Here is a 12,266-nt window from a genome sequence, read left to right on the forward strand (position 1 = left end):
TCACTAAACAATATTTAGTGACAGAGAAACAATACCCGAGGCCTTTAGCACAATGTCTACAGGTCTGGGGGTACTGAAAGAAGAGTACCTTATTCGACTGAGGCCAGGAGTGACACCTTACTGTCTGACCACAGTGTGGCATATTCCGGTCCCATTGATAAATGAAGTTAAAGCTGAACTTGAGGGACTGGAGGTGCCTGACATCATAACTAGAGTGAATAGACCTACTGACTGGAGTGCAGGCATTGTTCCTGTTTTCAAGCCAGATGGCACAGTGAGGCTCTGTATTTTTCTAACATAACTGAATAATGCAGTGAAGTGGGAGAAGTTTATTCTGCCCTCTTATTGAGCACACATTGGGTTTGCTGGATGGAGAAAAGTTTTTCACCAAACTAAATGCAAAGTCAGAGTTCTGGCAAATCCATTTAGCTCCTGTCACAGAAGCTCACACTTTATCACACCATATAGACTATGTCTCCAAGAGACTCCTTTTTGGCATCTCATCAGTCCTTGAACTCTTTCAGATAAGGATGAATCAAATTTTGGAGGGATTGGAAGGAGCAGTCTGCCACATGGGAGATACACTCATCTTCAGAAGCTCAAGTGAGAAACATGTCAAAAGAATGGAAGCTGCCCTGGAGAAACTGCAACAGGCTAGAATCACTCTGAACAAAAAGAAATGCAAATTTGCAAAGTTGGAGGTGAGGTTCTTGTACCATCATCTGTCCTCAGAGGGAGGGCAACCAGATTCAGATAAACTGGCAGGGTTTTGGAACATGGAACAACCTACGAATACATCAGAGATCTACAGTTTCCTTGGCATGGTAAACCAGCTGGGAAAGTTCATTCCAGATATGGCAGAGAAAACAAAGTCATTACATGACCTCTTCCCTCAGAGAAACATTTGGCCCTGAGTCACACCACAGGAGAAGTCACTCTCATCATTTAAAACAGAGCTTATATCTCCACCAACTTTGGCATTCTTTGATCCAAACAAAGCAACCATGCTCTCAGCAGACACCTCTTCCTTCAGCCTAGGGAGAATGCTCATTCAGAACAGCAGTGATATATGGAAACTAGTGGCATATGCATCAAGAGCTCTGACTCCTGCTGAACAGCATTGCACCCAAATCGAAAAGGAGACATTGATTCTCATGTGGACTTGTGAATGCTTCATCTGCTACTTGATAGGCATTTTGGTCCTACTTGAAACAAACTGCAAGCAACTTGTCAGCCTCTTCAGCTCAAAACACTTGGATAACTTACCTCCATGTCTGCAAAAACTCAGAATGAGGCTTGAGCAATAGTGTTATGACATTGATCATGTCCCTGGCAAATCTTTCACAACACCAGACACTCTGTCAAGGATGCCATGAAAAAGTGAGTGGATGGAAGCTGACTCTGCCGTCATGGAAGATACCAACATCTACTTAGCTCACGTACGTGAAAGATTTCCTGTATCACAGAGTAAAGCAAATGAAATTCATGCCGAGTTGAAAAAGGACCAGATCTGCAGCAAGATCATGCAATACTGCAAACATGGATTCCCAACTGCTCCAAAAGGACCTCACAAACTCAGACCACACTGGCTTGAAAGAGACGCGCTCACCATTCTTGATGGTTTACTGCTAAAGGGCTCCAGACTCGTCATTCCTGTTCTATGTATGCTAAATCATTAGTCAAGTCCACCAAGGACATCAAGGCATTGAAAAATGTCACCCAGGAGCAAAACAATTGTGTGGTGGCATAGTCGGAGCACACAGCCCTGAGGTTATGTAAAGCATGCAGAAAACTGCACAAAAATCATGCTGAACCTCTCTGTCCCACAGAATACTTGGACCATCCATGGTAAATTGCAGGCACAGACATTTTCAAGCTGAAAAGAGACAAATACCTTCTCACTGTGGATTACTACTCATGGAATGCTGAAGTGTTCTCACAGCACCTGAAAGCTGTATTCACTTGCTGTGGAATACCAGAGACAGTTGTGTCAGACAATGGTCCACATTGGACAATGGTCTGATGGTCCACAATTCAGCTGCTCATAATTCAAAGCCCTCATGGACCATGAGTTTAAACACCAGACAAGGAGACCTCCATAGTCAAATGGAGAAGCAGAACAAGCAGTACAAACTATTAAGAGTCTCCTACTGAAGTCAAAAGACCCATACAAAGCACTGCTAGCTTTTCACTCCACACCTCATGTGAATGGCAACAGTCCATCAGAGCTGTCAATGGGCCGGAGACTGAGAACAAGCCTGGCCACTCTTCCTTCCCTTCTCCAACCTCTCCTACCGGACTTAGACGAAGTGAGAAATTTTGAGACAACACAGCGTGAGAAAACAAAGAGCAAGCATGATTTCAGACTTAGGCCTAAATCTTTGTTGCCGCTCAGGAGTTGTGAAGCTGTCCGGGTTTCAGACGAATTCACCGCAGGAACATGCAGCATGCACCATGATAGTTTGTGATCAGAACATCACAAGGTGAAATGAGGTGGAACAGTGCTTTCAAAGTCTACAAAAGGCAGGGAAAAAAATAGAATGGCCTGATTCCTATGATGAGAACCAGTTACCTGTGGTGGATGCCCCATTCAAGAATCCCCATCCACTCCAACACTTCCGGGAACCTATACCAAATTGGGTCATTTATCTGTCCCATCACTCCACAGCCTCGTAGCTAAGGGCAAGTAATCCTCTCCCTTTGCCAGAGTGTTCAGGCAGTCTACCCTGTCCCCGTTTGTTTTAATGTTTTATAAAGAGCTCTGATGTCGAAAACATTTCACAAAATGAGACTGCTCTTTTTTTTAAAAAAAGGAATTGGTGAAAAAAGGAGGAAAACAAAGAGAGAGACAATTAAAGGGAAAGACAGTTATTATGTTGACAATTCCTTTTAATCTTTATGTAAGAAACATAAGTTATGTGCAATAGGTAAATTGAACTGATTTACTCAATTTCAGTAACTATAATTTCAATGCAGTTCTATAGACAAGAAGTGCATACCCAGTTTTACCTTTTTTCAAGAAGGGGAGATGTAGTAGTAGTTAATAGATTATTCCTATACCCCTCAGTTAGCTGCTCCCACAAACTGTACAAGCAGGGTTGTCAATAAAGTTCAGTTAAGTATCTTGCATGCTGGCGTCCCGGTGTGCTCTGTACCATCCCTCAATAATGAACATTACAATGACCCTATCTACCTGCAACTCCAGTTTCAAGGAATTATAGATCTATATTTCCAGATCTCTCTGTTTTACCATATTTCTCAGTCCCCTACCACTCACGAGCAAGTCCTACCATGCTTTGTTATCCCCAAGGAGCAACACCTCGCACTTGACTGCATTAAATTCCATCTGCCATTTTGCAGCCCATTTTTTCATCTGGTCCAGGTCCTCCTGCAAGCTTTGGTAGCCTTCTGCAGTGTCCACTGTGCTCCTAATCTTGATGCCATCTGTAAATTTGCGGATCCTGCTTATCACATTATCATTCAGATTGTTGATGTAGGTGACTAACAACAATGAACAACAGCTGACCCTGCACGGATCCCTGCAGCATATCACTAGTTACAGGCAACCATCTGATACAATTCTCTGGCTTCTCCCACAAAACCAATGTCTAATCCAATTTACTACCTCTTCCTGAATGCTGAACAACTTGACTTTCTCGACTAACCTTCTATGCAGGACCTTGCCAAAGTCCGTGTAAACAACATCCACTCCCTTTCCTTCATCAACTTTCCAAGTAATTGTTTTGACAAACTCTTACATACGACCTACTATGCACAAAGCCTATTGTTAGGTTTTGTAACTTCAAAACATTAAACTAATTCAAAGGAAGACACAGGTATCCTAAAACTTCATGTTTACCTTTAAGTGAGGCACACATATATCATCTGGTATCATGCTGGCGTATGCAATTAACGTATTTTACACATAAACCCATAATTAATTTTTAAACAAACAAGAATGATTGATCAACCATATATATAAGATTATTGATTATATACAAGATTACTCAACTATTAAGTTCCTCCCCGCACCTTGTTTGGCACATCGGGCGGCAAACTTTGTCTGTTTTTTATGAGGCCGAGTTGCTAGCTCGACACTCAGCCCGGCACGGATGGAAGGTGTACGAGGAGCAGAGACAGATTTGAACCCGGAAACAAATGAGGAAAATTTGCAGATGCTGGAAATCCAAGCCAGGTCTACTGACCCCAAAGTCCAGTGTGGATGCCACTATACCACGGCCGGCAACTCAAATATTACTTAAGTATTAAATACATAACACCTATCCCTAATCAAAATACCTACATCCAAATATCCAAATACTTGTATATTCAAATACTGATATACTGTATCTAGTCCCTTAGAATACCTTCCAATAACTTGCCCACTATTTCCTTCAGGGTCAGTGGCCTGTAATTTCCAGGCTTATCCTTAGAGATTTTCTTAAACAACGGAACAACATCAGCTATCCTCCAATCCTCTGGCACCTCACCCTTGGCTAAGGAATTCATATTTCTTTTTAAATAGCTGCTTAGTTAGTAATGCAGCATCTTTCGTGACCTCAGGACATTTCAGGGCACCTCGCAGCTAATCAAGTACTTTTGCAATGTAGTAACAGTGCTAACACAGGACAGTTAATCTCTGCATGGCAGCCTCCTACAAACAACCAACATAATAATGATCAGATAGTTGCCACAAATTTGTTTGAAAGTAAAATGTTTCCTGACATTTAATGTATATAATTAAAAATATTAATATCAATGATGAACATTGAATATATTAAAGAATTTATCTTCTGTGAACAAATGTTTTACAGACCACTTAACTTTGCCTCCAACTTTCACCCTGCCCTCAAGTTTACCTGGTCCATTTCCGACACCTCCCTCCCCTTTCTAGATCTTTCTGTCTCTGTCTCTGGAGACAGCTTATCCACTGATGTCTACTATAAGCCTACTGACTCTCACAGCTATCTGGACTATTCCCCTTCTCACCCTGTCTCTTGCAAAAACGCCATCCCCTTCTTGCAATTCCTCCGTCTCCGCCGCATCTGCTCTCAGGATGAGGCTTTTCATTCTAGGACGAGGGAGCTGTCTTCCTTTTTTAAAGAAAGGGGCTTCCCTTCCTCCACTATCAACTCTGCTCTTAAACGCATCTCCCCCATTTCACGTACATCTGCTCTCACTCCATCCTCCCGCCACCCCACTAGGAATAGGGTTCCCCTGGTCCTCACCTACCACCCCACCAGCCTCCGGGTCCAACATATTATTCTCCGTAACTTCCGCCACCTCCAACGGGATCCCACCACTAAGCACATCTTTCCCTCCCCACCTCTCTCTGCATTCCGCAGGGATCGCTCCCTACACAACTCCCTTGTCCATTTGTCCCCCCCATCCCTCCCCACTGATCTCCCTCCTGGCACTTATCCGTGTAAGCGGAACAAATGCTACACATGCCCTTACACTTCCTCCCTTACCACCATTCAGGGCCCCAAACAGTCCTTCCAGGTGAGGCAACACTTTACCTGTGAGTCGACTGGGGTGATATACTGCGTCCGGTGCTCCCGATGTGGCCTTTTATATATTGGCGGGACCCGACGCAGACTGGGAGACCGCTTTGCTGAACATCTACGCTCTGTCTGCCAGAGAAAGCAGGATCTCCCAGTAGCCACACATTTTAATACCACATCCCATTCCCGTTCTGACATGTCTATCCACGGCCTCCTCTACTGTAAAGATGAAGCCGCACTCAGGTTGGAGGAACAACACCTTATATTCTGTCTGGGTAGCCTCCAACCTGATGGCATGAACATCGACTTCTCTAACTTCCGCTAAGGCCCCACCTCCTCCTCGTACCCCATCTGTTACTTATTTTTATGCACACATTCTTTCTCTCACTCTCTTTTTTCTCCCTCTGTCCCTCTGAATATACCTCTTGCCCGTCCTCTGGGTCCCCCCCCCCCCCGTCTTTCTTCCCGGACCTCCTGTCCCATGATCCTCTTGTATCCCCTTTTGCCGGTCACCTGTCCAGCTCTTGGCTCTATCCCTCACCCTCCTGTCTTCTCCTATCATTTTGGATCTCCCCCTCCCCCTCCAACTTTCAAATCCCTTACTCACTCTTCCTTCAGTTAGTCCTGACGAAGGGTCTCGGCCTGAAACGTCGACTGCACCTCTTCCTACAGATGCTGCTTGGCCTGCTGTGTTCACCAGCAACTTTGATGTGTGTTGTAAGAATGATATTTGCCTCCCTCCACAACACAAGGATTTGACACACCATTCATCTCCTCTGAGCCTGCTCAGTGACTTGGTAAATCCACAGCCGAACTGTCACCCTCCACCCTACCTCACATTTTCCCCCAGCCCCTCATTTTCTTGAGTTTCAGAAACCTATCACTCTCTATATTGAATGCACTCTATGACTGAGCATCCTCAGCTGTCTGCGATGGAAATTCCCAAGTTTTGAAAAGCATTGTGTTAAGAAATTTCTCTTCATCTGCCTGAACCTGAGTCTGAAATTCCTTGTTTCCAGCTCTTCCTGTGGGGGAACTATACACCAACCATTTACCCTGCCAGGTCCTTAAGAAGGTGGTGTGTATCTGGAAGATCACCTCTATTTTAAAATGCCTGAGGATTTAAATCTAGTCTAGCCGATAACTTAAAGAATAGAAGTGTTTTTGTATGAATTCTTTTAAAGAACATTTAGGATGTATAAGACTATTGAGTATTGAGGGTCTGAGGGGATGATTTGAGGGTTTGAGTTTATGGATGAACTGAATGGCCAAGTGGCCGCTACCTGTGTGATAATAAGTATATTCCAATCTGTCCTGGGCCTTAGTGGGGAATAGGAAGGGAATTCTGCAGAGATGCAAAGAGAGAAAGCATATGAAGTAGAGTCTTACCTCTGCAGTCCTTTGTGTAACTTCAGTTACTGTTCACAAGTACTGTGTTGTGTGAGGAAATTCAATGACCTGATCAACAACAGAAAGATCTTTTTCTTTTCCAGTAGGTGTCCAAATAAATTAGTCACCAGACCCAGAGGAGGTAACAGAGTTAGTAAATGCAGGCAAATTCTCTGGACTTGGTGTCAATGTAACATAAAAAAAACACAAAACAAAATCACAGAAGAACTGCAGAGGTGAGACACTGCTTCACATGTTTCCCCTCTTTACAGCTCTGTTCCTATTCCCCACCAAGGCATATAACAGATTTTCTGCTTTCCTTAATGAAAAAGATAGTTCCATTGTCCCCTTTGCTATTTCTGCCAGACTTCTGTGTTTTACTTGTTTCCTTTGTTTGAGCTAGTACTCCAGCCACTGGAGTGTAATTCCTTTGACACCCTTGACTTCAGTTTTACCAAGTGCAGCCCTGATATCAAGGGCAGTAAGTTTGACCTCACCCCTGTTGTTTTGTCAGTCCTTGTTCGGATGAAGCTGTGAGGAGGTATGGGGTCAAGTTGTCCTATTGAAACCCAAACTGGACTTTGGGAGTAGATTATTCATGAGTACGTGTTGCTGTGTCAATGGCATCTTGCATCAGTAGGTGGAGTAGGTAGACAGGACAGCAGTTAGAGAGATCTGACACCACCACTACTAGGTTCAGGAACAGTTACAGTATTACCCCACAAACCAGCCTGAACCAGCCTGGATAACTTTCAAGGATTCTTTACAACTCATGTTCTCAGTATGTCTTTTTTATTTGCACTGTTGTAGGCATTGGTTGTTTACCAGTGTTTGTTTATGTATAGTTTTTCATAAATATTGTATTTCTTTTTTCCTGTAAATGCCTGCAAAAAATGAATCTCAAAGTAACATACGGTAACATAAATGTACTTTTATGGTAATTCTACTTTGAACTTTGATTTTATTTGTCTTGCTTTGTGTGAACAGAATGGAACTGGGTAATTTTCCATACGGTCGGGTAGATTCCAGTGTTGTAAACACACTGGGATAGCTTGGTTATAAACATGGATCATACTGAATTGCAGGTTTTCGGTACCACGATTGAGATATTGTCTGGTCCCAGACCTTTGCTGCAACTAGTTTTCTCAGCTATTCCTTGATATTGTGTGGAGTCAGTGGAATGAGCTGAGGAATGACTTTGGTAATGGTGGCAATCTTGGGAGGAAGCCCTTTTAATCACTGATTTGCTGAACATAGTTGCGAATGCTTTGAACTTTGCTGTAGCTTGTCTATGCCACCTACAAGGATGAGGACATCGTGGGAGCCTTCTCCTCCTGTTATCTGTTTAATTGTCGACCATCCTTCAGTAACTTACCATGTTGCCACCTCTAGCTTGAGAAGGGAGCATAATGGTAGAGTCCAATACATGATTGGTGTGACTGTAATACTGTTAGGCTGTTGTGGGACAGCTTACTGAATTATGACACCACATCCCAGGTGTATGTGAGGAAGATGTTGTAATGTTGTCTGGACTAGGAATGACTTTGCCGTAATCCAGCAGCTTTCAGTCAGCAAGCTGTTTCATTGGAAGCCAGTTTGCCATCCCATTGGGTGCAATCACAATGGTCAGGTGGCTCCTGTGCCAATGTTTTTCCACACTAAAAAATATTTTTCTCCCTCTCCCTGACTGCATCATTTAAGCATAATATAATTGCAACTCCCTTCATTAAGGCATTTAAGTAAATTAATGGGGAAAGTTATTTAAAATATAAAAAGAAAATATAGGTTTCATTTATGATGTGGTGACTGGTTATATTTTTCAACTTACATTTGAGTTTTTAAATTTTATTCCATAAAATTATTCTGGCATTTATACAGTAACACTGAGCAGAAAGTATTCTTCTTGCACATAAAAAATGTGTTTTATGAAATAAAACAGAAACTGAAAATACTCAAGTGACTAGGCAGTACTGTGGATGGGGGAGGGGTGGAGAGAATTGACCTTTCATGTTGTTAATCCAACAGTTATTTTTTTAAAAAAGCATCTATAGCATTTCAACTTTTGAATCTGCAATGGAAAACAGAAAATGCCGTTCAGCGGCTGCACAAGATTTTAGTAGTAACCGGAAAGTGAAGAGAGGGTGGCAACAGCTATCGAGCAGAAGGTAGTGAAGCAAAGGGGAGCGTGGTTTATGTACATGACTGTACTATATATACACTGGTTTGAGGACAGTTGTGGCACAGCAGAAGACCTTCATTGTGAAGATGTTAACTCTGAGTCCTATTGTCTTGTCAAGAAATTATTTATGCTTGGAAGGTCACCCCTGAGGTTAGAGTGATCTTGATTCTGGAGTGTAGTTGCTATAGGTTGTAATTTTCCTCCAAGTTCTGAAGATCAGCTCCACTAGGTTGAAGGTGAAACCTAGTGGTAAAAAAAGGTTAAGACAAGCATCAGGATAATAACACACATATTCTGCCAAAGGGTCTCGGGCCAAAACCTCGACTGTTTAGTCATTTCCATCGATTCTGCCTGGCCTGCTGAGTTCTTCCAGCATTTTGTGTGTGTTTGGATTTCCAGCATCTACAGATTTTCTCTTGTTTGTGTCAGGATAACAACAAATTTGTTTGACACTGACCTATACTGAAATTGGCTTGGTTGTAGACCTGGACAACTACCTATAGCTTAGGTCCTACCTCTTGGCAAAAGCATCCATCAGTGATGAAATTCATCATAGAAACATAGAAACATAGAAAATAGGTGCAGGAGTAGGCCATTCGGCCCTTCCAGCCTGCACCGCCATTTATTATGATCATGGCTGATCATCCAACTCAGAACACCGCCCCAGCCTTCCCTCCATACCCCCTGACCCCCGTAGCCACAAGGGCCATATCTAATTCCCTCTTAAATATAGCCAATGAACTGGCCTCAACTGTTTCCTGTGGCAGAGAATTCCGCAGATTCACCATTCTCTGTGTGAAGGAGTTTTTCCTAATCTCGGTCCTAAAAGGCTTCCCCTCTATCCTCAAACTGTGACCCCTCGTTCTGGACTTCCCCAACATCGGGAACAATCTTCCTACATCTAGCCTGTCCAATCCCTTAAGGATCTTATATGTTTCAATCAGATCCCCCCTCAATCTTCTAAATTCCAACGAGTACAAGCCCAGTTCATCCATTCTTTCTTCATATGAAAGTCCTGCCATCCCAGGAATCAATCTGGTGAACCTTCTCTGTACTCCCTCTATGGCAAGGATGTCTTTTCTCAGATTAGGGGACCAAAACTGCACACAATACTCCAGGTGCGGTCTCACCAAGGCCTTGTACAACTGCAGTAGTACCTCCCTGCTCCTGTACTCAAATCCTCTCGCTATAAACGCCAGCATACCATTCGCCTTTTTCACCGCCTGCTGTACCTGCATGCCCACTTTCAATGACTGGTGTATAATGACACCCAGGTCATGTTGCACCTCCCCTTTTCCTAATCGGCCACCATTCAGATAATAATCTGTTTTCCTATTTTTGCCACCAAAGTGGATAACTTCACATTTATCCACATTAAATTGCATCTGCCATGAATTTGCCCACTCACCCAACCTATCCAAGTCACCCTGCATCCTCTTAGCATCCTCCTCACAGCTAACACTGCCACCCAGCTTCGTGTCATCTGCAAACTTGGAGATGCTGCATTTAATTCCCTCATCCAAGTCATTAATATATATTGTAAACAACTGGGGTCCCAGCACTGAGCCTTGCGGTACCCCACTAGTCACCGCCTGTCATTCTGAAAAGGTCCCGTTTATTCCCACTCTTTGCTTCCTGTCTGCTAACCAACTCTCCACCCACACCAATACCTTACCCCCAATACCGTGTGCTTTAAGTTTGCACACTAATCTCCTGTGTGGGACCTTGTCAAAAGCCTTCTGAAAATCCAAATATACCACATCCACTGGTTCTCCCCTATCCACTCTACTAGTTACATCCTCAAAAAATTCTATGAGATTCATCAGACATGATTTTCCTTTCACAAATCCATGCTGACTTTGTCCGATCATTTCACCACTTTCCAAATGTGCTGTTATCACATCCTTGATAACTGACTCCAGCAGTTTCCCCACCACCGACGTTAGGCTAACCGGTCTATAATTCCCCGGTTTCTCTCTCCCTCCTTTTTTAAAAAGTGGAGTTACATTAGCCACCCTCCAATCCTCAGGAACTAGTCCAGAATCTAACGAGTTTTGAAAAATTATCACTAATGCATCCACTATTTCTTGGGCTACTGCCTTAAGCACCCTGGGATGCAGACCATCTGGCCCTGGGGATTTATCTGCCTTCAATCCCTTCAATTTACCTAACACCACTTCCCTACTAACATGTATTTCGCTCAGTTCCTCCATCTCACCGGACCCTCTGTCCCCTAGTATTTCTGGAAGATTATTTATGTCCTCCTTAGTGAAGACAGAACCAAAGTAATTATTCAATTGGTCTGCCATGTCCTTGCTCCCCATAATCAACTCACCTGTTTCTGCCTGCAGGGGACCGACATTTGTCTTTACCAGTCTTTTCCTTTTTACATACCTATAAAAGCTTTTACAGTCCGTTTTTATATTGCCTGCCAGTTTTCTCTCATAATCTTTTTTCCCCTTCCTAATTAAGCCCTTTGTCCTCCTCTGCTGAACTCTGAATTTTTCCCAATCCTCAGGTGAGCCACTTTCTCTGGCTAATTTGTATACTGCTTCTTTGGAATTGATACTATCCCTAATTTCTCTTGTCAGCCATGGGTGCACTACCTTCCTTGATTTATTCTTTTGCCAAACTGGGATGAACATTTGTTGCAGTTCATCCATGCAACCTTTAAATGCTTGCCATTGCATATCCACTGTCAATCCTTTAAGTGTCATTTGCCAGTCTATCTTAGCTAATTCACGTCTCATCCCTTCAAAGTTACCCCTCTTTAAGTTCAGAACCTTTGTTTCTGAATTAACTATGTCACTCTCCATCTTAATGAAGAATTCCACCATATTATGGTCACTCTTACCCAAGGGGCCTCTCACGACAAGATCGCTAATTAACCCTTCCTCATTGCTCAAAACCCAGTCCAGAATAGCCTGCTCTCTAGTCGGTTCCTGGACATGTTGGTTCAAAAAACCATCCCGCATACATTCCAAGAAATCCTCTTCCTCAGCACCTTTACCAATTTGGTTCACCCAATCTACATGTAGATTGAAGTCACCCATTATAACTGCTGTTCCTTTATTGCACACATTTCTAATTTCCTGTTTAATACCATCTCCGACCTCACTACTACTGTTAGGTGGCCTGTACACAACTCCCACCAGCGTCTTCTGTCCCTTAGTGTTACGCAGCTCTACCCATAT

This window comes from Mobula birostris, chromosome 15 (assembly GCF_030028105.1).
Source record: "Mobula birostris isolate sMobBir1 chromosome 15, sMobBir1.hap1, whole genome shotgun sequence".
NCBI classification, from domain to species: domain Eukaryota; kingdom Metazoa; phylum Chordata; class Chondrichthyes; order Myliobatiformes; family Myliobatidae; genus Mobula; species Mobula birostris.